The sequence below is a fragment of the Panicum virgatum genome, chromosome 8K, assembly GCF_016808335.1.
Source record: "Panicum virgatum strain AP13 chromosome 8K, P.virgatum_v5, whole genome shotgun sequence".
NCBI lineage: Eukaryota > Viridiplantae > Streptophyta > Magnoliopsida > Poales > Poaceae > Panicum > Panicum virgatum.
The window spans coordinates 35,822,293-35,833,593 of NC_053143.1; positions in this window are offsets into that span (position 1 = coordinate 35,822,293).

An 11,301-nucleotide genomic window follows, 5' to 3' on the forward strand; every position below is an offset into this window, starting at 1 on the left:
CACAGACGAGGCTTGATTTGAGCTCGAAGTTCATGTCCCCGACATTGATGTTGGGGCCAGTGGCCACATTGTCGGTGGAGGGGACGGAGAACTCGCGGAGAGTCTTTTCAGCCATAGCCTCAAGAACGAGTGGTGCTTCCGAAATGGGTTTCTGTGCCGGGAGGATAGCAAGAGGAGGAACGACGCGAGGTCGTGCCATTCTCACGAGCTCTCGGGATTGTCTGTGTAGTTTTCAGGGAGGGAGAAACCGGTCATACACTACCCTTGTCTTCTTTTCAAATCAAAAATAAAAGAAGACATAAAGTGACATTAGCTTGAAAGAGTAAAGACTATATCCTGAGTACAAGGTCTAAGTTAATATCAGCACAATATCTTTGTTCACATGCCGTCCCGGCAACGGCGCAAGAAATGCTTGTTGACATTTCTTAGCGCAATCACTAGAAATGGTTAATCCTTAGCAACAGCGCCAGAAATGCCTGTTGGCAATCACTAGAAATGAGGGCGCCGAACACATCCTAGCAACTGCACACAAGGGGTGCCACTCTCATGGTATAATTGTAACACCCGGTTTATAAAAGAACATAAACCGAGCAATCATATACGTGCCAGGATCAAGTCACACGTATATACAATAGAATGCATAGTATATCATAGCACATATCACGTAAAAAGATATAATAAAGCGAATACGAATGTTATTTATTACATTAATGACAAAATGTCTGATACAGCGGAAGCGAAGTGCAAATACGATAAAAGCTCTCCGAAGCTGAGCAGGGCGCCACAGGGACGTCGACTTGGAGACGAACGCCTTGAAGTCCTCGTAGTCCTGGTAGCGCTGAGCGAACTCCCTCGCGTCGGCAGGAACTGAGCAGCAGTAGCGTATCCAAGAGGAAAAAGTAGAGAAGAGGCAAGAGTGAGTACACAACTTGTACTCAACAAGTATAACACAAACTATGAGGCTCTAAGGTTGGCTGACTGACTGCATTAGCTTTTAAGTCTTGGCAAAATTTTATTAAAGCTATTTACTACAAGTGGATGAATTACCCTAAACCCAGTTAAATAGTAATTAATTAAGATTAAACATGTTACTACTGAGAACCAAACCGAAACCACCAAGGTAACCCCGAGAGGCACCTCCCTCGTCAGAAGGAGATAACCCCACTAATCAAAAGGAGGATCTGGGCCGCTCATAACCAGTGAGCACAGCTAGTATACCAGTTTTACACTCTGCAGAGGTTGCACATCTTTACCCACAAGTCGTGAGCTACGCCAGTTGTTCATCACACTTCCTTAGGTGAGATTACTAGCGACTCACTACGAGGCCTTTACAAAGAATCTCGTTGGTAGGGAGTAACCGCAAGGGTGGATCGGCGACTATGGAGCAGGTCTAGTGGGCGTCAAGACACGAAGCATAGATGAGGCCACTCAGCACGAGGGCCATAGAAGCTTACCGCCCCTGCCCCGCAGGTAAGTTACTCCAAACCAAAAAGATCTAATTATTACGCCAAGTCTATCACATTCTAGCCTTGTGGTAGCGCTGTTGTCCCAGGTTGTCGCTCTATGAACCGGTCCTTATGGAGAGTGGCCAACCAAGCACTAAGCACCGTGCTGGCCCCCTAAACCATGTTTCTAACAAATCATATTTTAACGAGACGTGAGCCACCCAAGCACGAAGCACAGAGGGCCACTCCCAGAATTAAGTTGCATAAATCATTAATCAAATGAATTAAAAAGGACCAATATGAGTTATAGCGCGGCACCTAGCACAACTAACCAAAATGCAACCCAAAGGATATATATAAATGTAACACCCTAATTTAAATTTCAGCATTTATTAATAAATTTAATTGGCTTTATTTAATTTTCTAAGGTTTATTGTGTTAGACTTGCATTTAATCTAAAATTTTGTTCTATAAGTAATTAAAATTCTATCATAGGTTTAAATCCTGTTGTTGCATTCATGCTGATGCATAGTTTTTAATTGAGTGAGTGTGGTTTAAATTCAAACTTGTTTTTGAATTCAAACAAGTTGTTTGATTTAGAAATAAGAATTAAAAAAGAAACCAAACCCAAACCCAGGAAAACCCAACACAACCCAGTCCGGCCCATCACTCCCCCCTTCCCTTTTTCCCGAGCCCAGCCCAAGGCGACCCAGCCTCTCCCCGCAGCCCAGACTCCCCGGCCTGCCCCGCGCCATGCGGCCCAGTCACCCAGCGCGGCCCGCTTCGCCCCCGCTCGCCCACACCGCGCATCGCCGTCTCCTCCCTGCGTGCCTGACCCCACTCGCCAGCAGCAGCGCCGCGTCAGCGCCCCGCGCGCCCCACTACCAACTGGGCCCCGCGCGTCAGCTCCGCCCCTTTCCTCCCGCAGCGCCCGCCCGCGTTGAGTTCGCCGGGAATCTCGCAGCGGTTTCCCTGGGCACGCACGCCTAGGTTCCACGCCGCCCTATAAGTAGCGCCCCGCGACCCCCTGCATCCCATCTCCCCCAGCGCCGCCCCCAAATCCTAGCTCGCCGCGCCCGCACCACTCCGCCGCACGGCACCCCTTGCGCCGCCGTGGTTCAGCCACCTCGCTGCCGCCCAGCTCCTGCCAAGCTCGTGGCCTCGCCGCCTCAACTCCAGGAGGCTTCCTAGGGCCTCCTTGCTCGACCTCGACCGGTGTAGCGCCGCAATTTTGGACCAAGATCACCGCCGGTGAGAACCTCCGCCCTGCAAATCCTTGCCTCCGGTGATCACCGGACCATCTGACCCCCTCTGCACCTCCGCAGGACTGCCGCGAACCTTCCCCGGTGGATCAGCAGCCCGGGAAGCCCCTGCATCAACCCCGTCCGCGACAACCGCGCGCACGCCGCTGTCGGACTTCGCCGACGACTCCCCTGCGCCGCATCTCCGTCCACCACAACCCCTCGGTGAGCACCGCGTGGACCTCCTCTCCCTTTTAGCACTAGATGTTGTAGACCTTAGCGCCCATTAGGTGCTCATGCACACGCTCGCCGGCGCGGACCCGCCGCTCGCCGTCGCGCACCCACGCCCAGTCCTCAACCCACCTCGCAGAGCCCGCCATCGAGTTCCTGGCCTCGCGCACTGCCTCCCTGTGCAAGTCACGCGCCGAATCGAGCCCGGGAACGCGTTTACGCGTTTCTCCGGCGAGTCACCACCGCGGCAACGCAGCGCCGCCGCTCACCGTCGCACCCGCGCCGCCGCCGTCGCCCCCTTTGGATCTGGTCCATCCGATCCGCAATCAACGGATTAGATTAGATCCTGCGTACCTCTTCGTTTTGGCGCACACGATCGCGATCCAACGGACCAGGGCCGTTGACCACGCTAGATTCCGGTCAGCTGTGGTAGTTTTGCTAAAGACACCCTCATGTTTCTTGTTATCAACCCGCAGTCCACCCCTTTTGAAAAATAATTGCGGTTTGGCCCAGTTTTTAGCGTCTAAGCCCCTGGGTTTCTTTAAAATACAACCCGCAGTCCGGGCTTGAAGTTTTTACGAGTCAGACCCTGAAGCTTTAGTTTAATTACATTTAGGCCCTCGGTTTTAGCAGAAAAGTCCCTGGAACCCTATTTTTATTACAAATAAGCCCCTGAGCCTTGTTTTTAGCCTAGATTACGCGTTTTAGCTCCGTTTTAGGCGTTCTTTATGTCCACGCGATCGTTGTAACGCGTGGAATAGTTTTAGACTAGTTTAATGTGCTGTTTTTATGTATTGATGTATTGTTTCTTAGTTTTTGTTAGTGTTTGCTTGTATGCTTATTTTTTTTGCGCATTGTTTTGGCCATGTGTTCGTGAGTAGACGTCGAGCTACCGGAGGAGCCCCTGTACCAGTACCCGGAACAGCCGTCTTCCGAGCACTTTGAGTAGCAGCAGGAGCAGTACGAGGAAGGCAAGTATAACGTGAACAACCTATCATCTTTAAATACAATTTCATACTGCATTTAATTCTGTATGCCTATAAGGACTGTCCTAGCCACTTTATATCCTTTATATATCCCTTTGGGTTGCATTTGGTTAGTTGTGCTAGGTTGCTGCGCTATAACACACTCTGGTCCTTTTTAATTAATTTGATTAATGGTTTACTTAAATTTAATTCTGAGAGTGGCCCTCTGTGCTTCGTGCTTGGGTGGCTCACGTCTCGTTAAAATATGGTTTTTGTAGAAACATGGTTTAGGGGGGCCAGCACGGTGCTTAGTGCTTGGTTGGCCACTCTCCATAAGGACCGGTTCATAGAGCGACAACCTGGGACAACAGCGCTACCACAAGGCTAGAATGGGATAGACTTGGCGTAATAATTCGATCTTTTTGGTTTGGAGTAACTTACCTGCGGGGCAGGGGCGGTAAGCTTCTATGGCCCTCGTGCTGAGTGGCCTCGTCTGTGCTTCGTGTCTTGACGCCCACTAGACCTGCTCCATAATCGCCGATCCACCCTCGCGGTTACTCCCTACCAACGAGATTCTTTGTAAAGGCCTCGTATTGAGTCGCTAGTCATCTCACCTAAGGAAGTGTGATGAACCTCTAGCGTAGCTCACGACTTGTGGGTAAAGATGTGCAACCTCTACAGAGTGTAAAACTGGTATACTAGCCGTGCTCACGGTTATGAGCGGCCCAGATCCTCCTTTTGATTAGTGGGGTTAGCCCCTTCCGACGAGGGGGTGCCTCTCGGGGTTACCTTGGTGGCTTGGTTTCGGTTTGGTTCTCAGTAGTTCTTAATTAAATTTGATTAATTACTATGTAACTGGGTAAATGGTAATTCATCAACTCGTAGTAAATAGCTTTAATAAAATTTTGCCAAGACTTAAAAGCTAATGCAGTCAGTCAGCCAGCCTAGAGCCTCATAGTTTGTGTTATACTTGTTGAGTACAAGTTGTGTACTCACTCTTGACTCTTCTCTACTTTTTCCTCTTGGATACTCTACTGCTGCTCAGTTCCTGCCGACACGAGGGAGTTCGTTCAGCGCTACCAGGACTACGAGGACTTCTAGGCGTTCGTCTCCTAGTCGACGTCCCTGTGGCGCCCTGCTCAGCTTCGGAGAGTTTTTATCGTATTTGTACTTCGCTTCCGCTGTATCAGACATTTTTGTCATTAATGTAATAAATAACATTCGTATTTCGATTTATTATGTCTTATTCGTGATATGTGCTGTGATGTACTGTTCATTCTGTTGTATATACGTGTGATTTGATCCTGGCACGTATATGATTGCTCGGTTTATGTTCTTTTATAAACCGGGTGTTACAGAGTGGTATCAGAGCCATATCGACTATAGGACGAAGCCTAGATAGAACTGGTCGAGTTTTAAGTCTTCTTCTCTCCAATCCTTGCCTGTTGAAACTCTTTTACTATTATACCCCTTGACTTCTATGACTTTTTACCCGTCTTGCCTTGATTTCTCACTCTGAAGAATAGTTTTCGTAGATTTTGGCCTGAATCAGTCATCTGACCACCTTGAGTAAGCTAGGTGACCCTTTTATAATAATACGATAGCACGTTCTGCGACGCGTTGTGTTAGTCGAGTCGTGTGTTAAACACGGCTAAGTCGTGAAAATTGTCTGTTTGTTATTATGCTACATGTTTGATTTGGATTTTTGAATGATTGCATAGCTTAGTAGTTTAATTTTTTTTAATGAAAATCAGTATTAAATTAAAGTTAACTAATTAATAAAATGAGTTAGATCGTTGGGGGTAAAACAGTCCACTCTATCCTGTCTACTTTATCATGGCTGAGTCTTTTTCCGCAAAGAGTTATCATATCCATCTGAATTTATTCCTGCAATATCCTTACCCGTGAAATCTTTTGTCCAAAAATCAGATGGTGAACACCAGGCGTGGTTCTGACCAGCAACGGCAGAACAACCAGGGTCAGAACACCCAGGGGACCGGGATCCCGATGCCGCCGCCTTTGACTCCGGAGTAGTACTTCCAGCTCCAGATGCAGATGATGGCCACCCTGAACAACACTGTTCAGGCTCTTCAGCAGGCTCACACTCAGCCTCCACCTCCTCCACCGCCGCAGCCTCGCGACAGGCGTGCTGAGTTTCTGAGGGGTCACCCGCCGACGTTTTCTCACACGTCCGACCCTCTTCAGGCTGACAACTGGCTCCGTGCAGTGGAGCGTCAGCTGGACATCGCCCAGTGCGATGATCGGGAGCGAGTTCTGTACGCAGCAGGACAGCTGCGAGGGGCAGCTTTGGACTGGTGGGAGTCTCACCCAGTTCAGGACCGCGAGGCTCTCACTTGGCTCCAGTTCAGGGAGCGTTTCCGCAGCCACAACGTCCCCGCGGGCGTTATGAAGATGAAGCAGAAGGAGTTCCTTGCACTGAAGCAGGTAATCTTAAATATAATCATTCAGCGGTTCATTTTGAGCTAGTACCCCTTGTTCTATCTTTCCGAGTCATGAATTAATCTTTCGATATCTATCTGTCTTTGTCACTTCAGGGGACTATGTCGGTCACGGAGTATCGTGATCGCTTTCTGCAGCTTGCTCGCTACGCCCCTGCCGATGTTGCGGATGACCGCAAGAAGCAGGAGCACTTCATGGAGGGACTTGAGGACTACCTCCAGTACGCGCTGCTCAAGCTCCGCTTCGACGACTTCAACCATCTGGTTGACAGTGCGCTCAACACTGAGCGCAAGCACCTGGAGATGGAGGACAAGAAGAGGAAGGTTGTCCCCGTTGCTACCAGCAGCAACACTCGTCCTCGCCTCCAGCCGCCCCAGCAGTACCAGCAGCAGTACCGGCCTCCTCAGCAGTACCAGCAGAGGCCATCGCAGCAGTACCCGCCTCGACAGCAGCAGCAGGCAGGTCAGGGCCCGAGGTTACCAGCACCTCCGGCTCGTGCTCCACCAGCTCCGCCAGCACCGCAGGCTCCACGTCTGGCAGCTCCTACCGGACAGCAGGCTTCGACACTTGCACACGTCTACTATCACTGCGGCCAGCCGGGGCACTACGCCAACACTTGCCCCCGGAAGGCGCAGGCGGGACAGCAGGGGCGCCCAGCTCAGCCCAGGGCGCCAGCACAGGGTCAGGTGAACCATGTGACGGCCGAGTCAGCGGCCGAGGCTCCTAACGTGGTTATTGGTACGTTCATGGTCAACTCTCACCCCGCTACAGTGCTTTTTGATACCGGTGCTACCCATTCTTTCATTTCCAAGTCATTTGCCGAGCAGCATGGTATACCGGTTTCTTGTATGAGGACAGCTATGGTAGTTACCTCACCTGGGGGTCAGATACGTACATGTTCTATATGCTCCAGAGTTAGTATTGTCATAAAGGGGGTAGAATTCCGCACTGGCTTGATAGTTATTGACTCCTCGGGGATAGATGTGATTTTGGGCATGGAGACACTTACCAGATGGGGAGTCCGTATTGATTGTGCTCAGCGGACAGTTCACTTGTCGGCATCTGATGGCCAAGAGGTGACAGTCAGTGCTTCAGAGCCTTCGGGATTTCTTCATCAGATGGAGGCTAGACCCACGGACGGTATTCGCGTGGTGTCTGAATTCCCGGATGTCTTTCCGGATGATCTGCCAGGTATGCCGCCTGAACGCGCCATTAAGTTTTGTATTGATCTCTTGCCTGGCACAGCTCCTATTGCAAAGCGGCCCTACCGTATGGCACCTATAGAGCATGAAGAAGTCAAGAAAACTATTGATGAGTTGCTAGCCAAGGGCTATATCCAGTCGCAGCTTCTCTCCTTGGGCTTTTCCATTGTTGCTGGTAGATAAGAAGGATGGCTCGAAGAGAATGTGTGTTGATTATCGGGAGCTGAATGCAGTCACTATCAAGAACAAGTATCCACTGCCCCGTATTGAGGATCTCTTCGATCTGCTTCGAGGTGCTCGTATATTCTCGATGATTGATCTTCGTTCGGGTTATTTTCAGCTGAGGATCCGTCCTGGGGATATTCCGAAGACGGCATTCACTTGCAAGTTTGGGCTATATGAGTATACAGTCATGTCCTTCGGCTTGACTAATGCCCCGGCTTTCTTCATGCATCTGATGAACATGGTTTTCATGGATTATCTGGATGTCTTTGTGGTGATTTTCATTGATGATATTCTGATTTTCTCCAAGACAGAAGAAGAGCATCAGGAGCATCTGAGACTCGTACTGCAGAGATTGAGAGAGCATCAGCTGTATGCCAAGTTCAGCAAGTGCGAGTTCTGGATTGACGAGGTTCCATTCCTCGGTCATGTTATCTCTCAGGGAGGCATTGCTGTTGATCCGAGCAAGGTGAAGGATGTGCTAGAGTGGGAGACACCGCAGACGGTGAAGGAAGTCAGGTCATTCTTGGGCTTAGCTGGATATTATCGGAGGTTCATTGAGAATTTCTCCAAGATCGCGAAGCCTTTGACTTCTTTGCTAGAGAAGAATGTGGCTTTCGTGTGGACTGATGAGCGTCAGAGGGCCTTTGATGAGCTGAAGAAGAGGTTGACTACGGCGCCAGTCCTGACTCTGCCAGACCAGACGAAGAGGTTCACGGTATATTGTGATGCTTCGAAGGATGGTCTCGGGTGTGTTCTGATGCAGGAGGGCAGAGTGATCGCTTATGCTTCACGGCAGTTACGTCGGCATGAGATAAATTATCCTACTCATGATCTTGAGTTAGCCGCAGTTGTGCATGCTCTGAAGATTTGGAGGCATTACTTGTATGGGCAGCGGTGTGATATCTACACTGATCACAAGAGCCTCAAGTATATTTTCACGCAGAATGAGCTGAACATGCGGCAGAGGATATGGCTAGAGTTGGTCAAGGATTATGACCTGGAGATTCACTATCATCCGGGCAAGGCCAATGTTGTAGCAGATGCTCTGAGCAGAAGTAGTTATGTCAACATGGCCGTGACTTTCCAGATGCCTCCAGAGTTATGCGAGGAGTTCGAGCAGTTGAGTCTGGGCTTCTTGCATCATACCTCCAGTGCAGCATTTGAGGCAGTACCGACTCTAGAGTTAGAGATCAGGCAGCATCAGAAAGATGATGAGAAGCTGCAGGAGATTCGTGAGTTGCTCAAGAAGGGCAAGGCTCCTCATTTCAGAGAGGATGATCAGGGTACCTTGTGGTACAAGAACCGGATCTGCATGCCTGATCTCCGGAAGTTGATTCTGAGTGAGGCCCATGATACAGCTTACTCTATTCATCCGGGCAGCACGAAGATGTATTATGATCTTAAGGAACATTTCTGGTGGTATGGGATGAAGCGTTCAGTGGCAGAGTACGTGGCTATTTGTGACACCTGTCAGCGTGTCAAGGCTGAGCATCAGAGGCCAGCAGGTCTGTTACAGCCTTTGAAGATTCCAGAGTGGAAATGGGAGGAAATCACTATGGACTTCATTGTTGGATTGCCTCGTACTCAGAAAGGGTACAACTCCATTTGGGTAGTAGTGGATCGTCTGACGAAAGTTGCTCACTTCATTCCAGTGAACACTACTTACTCCGGTGCTAGACTTGCAGAGTTGTACATCTCTCGGATTGTCTGCTTGCATGGTGTGCCCAAGAAGATTATATCTGACAGAGGGTCTCAGTTCACTTCTCGATTCTGGGAGCAGCTCCATGATTCGTTGGATACGAAGCTGCGTTTAAGTACGGCTTATCGCCCTCAGACAGATGGGCAGACAGAGAGAACCAACCAAGTGTTGGAGGATATGCTGAGAGCTTGTGCTATTCAGTATGGTACTAGTTGGGATAAGTGCCTGTCTTATGCGGAGTTCTCATATAACAACAGCTATCAGGCTAGTCTGAAGAAGTCCCCCTTTGAGGCATTGTATGGCAGAAAGTGCAGGACTCCTCTCTATTGGGATCAGATTGGTGAGAAGCAGCTCTTTGGCCCTGAGATCATAGATGATGCAGAGCAGATAGTTCAGGCTGTGCGGGAAAATCTGAGGATTGCACAGAGCAGACAGAAGAGCTATGCAGATGGCAAACGGAGAGACCTGACTTTCAGTGTCGGTGATTATGTGTACCTGAAGGTGTCTCCGATGAGAGGAATCCGCCGATTTAATGTCAAGGGGAAGTTAGCACCTCGGTATGTGGGGCCATTCAAGGTGCTAGAGCGGAAAGGCGAAGTTGCTTATCGCCTGGAGTTACCTCTCAGCCTCTCGGGAGTTCATGATGTCTTCCATTTATCTCAGCTGAAGAGGTGTTGCGAGTACCCGAGGAGCAGGCACCCCTGGATGGAGTCGATGTGCAGGAAGATCTGACTTATACTGAGCATCCGGTGAAGATTCTGGAGACATCAGAGAGGGTTACTCGGAACAAGCGCATCAAGATGTGCAGAGTTCAGTGGAGTCATCACAGTGAAGCTGAGGCTACATGGGAGCGAGAAGATGAGTTGAGGAAGACCTATCCAGATCTCTTTGCTAGCCAGCCCAGCTAAATCTCGAGGACGAGATTTCTTTAAGGGTGTAGGGTATGTAACACCCTAATTTAAATTTCAGCATTTATTAATAAATTTAATTGGCTTTATTTAATTTTCTAAGGTTTATTGTGTTAGACTTGCATTTAATATAAAATTTTGTTCTATAAGTAATTAAAATTCTATCATAGGTTTAAATCCTGTTGTTGCATTCATGCTGATGCATAGTTTTTAATTGAGTGAGTGTGGTTTGAATTCAAACTTGTTTTTGAATTCAAACAAGTTGTTTGATTTAGAAATAAGAATTAAAAAAGAAACCAAACCCAAACCCAGGAAAACCCAACACAACCCAGTCCAGGCCCATCACTCCCCCCTTCCCTTTTTCCTGAGCCTAGCCCAAGGCGACCCAGCCTCTCCCCGCGGCCCAGACTCCCCGGCCTGCCCCGCGCCACGTGGCCCAGTCACCCAGCGCGGCCCGCTTCGCCCCCGCTCGCCCACACCGCGCGTCGCCGTCTCCTCCCTGCGTGCCTGACCCCACCCGCCAGCAGCAGCGCCGCGTCAGCGCCCCACGCGCCCCACTGCCAACTGGGCACGCACGCCTAGGTTCCACGCCGCCCTATAAGTAGCGCCCCGCGACCCCCCTGCATCCCATCTCCCCCAGCGCTGCCCCCAAACCCTAGCTCGCCGCGCCCGCACCACTCCGCCGCACGGCACCCCCTGCGCCGCCATGGTTCAGCCACCTCGCTGCCGCCCAGCTCTTGCCAAGCTCGTGGCCTCGCCGCCTCAACTCCAGGAGGCTTCCTAGGGCCTCCTTGCTCGACCTCGACCGGTGAGAACCTCCGCCCTGCAAATCCTTGCCTCCGGTGATCACCGGACCATCTGACCCCCGCTGCACCTCCGCAGGACCGCCGCGAACCTTCCCCGGTGGATCAGCAGCCCGGGAAGC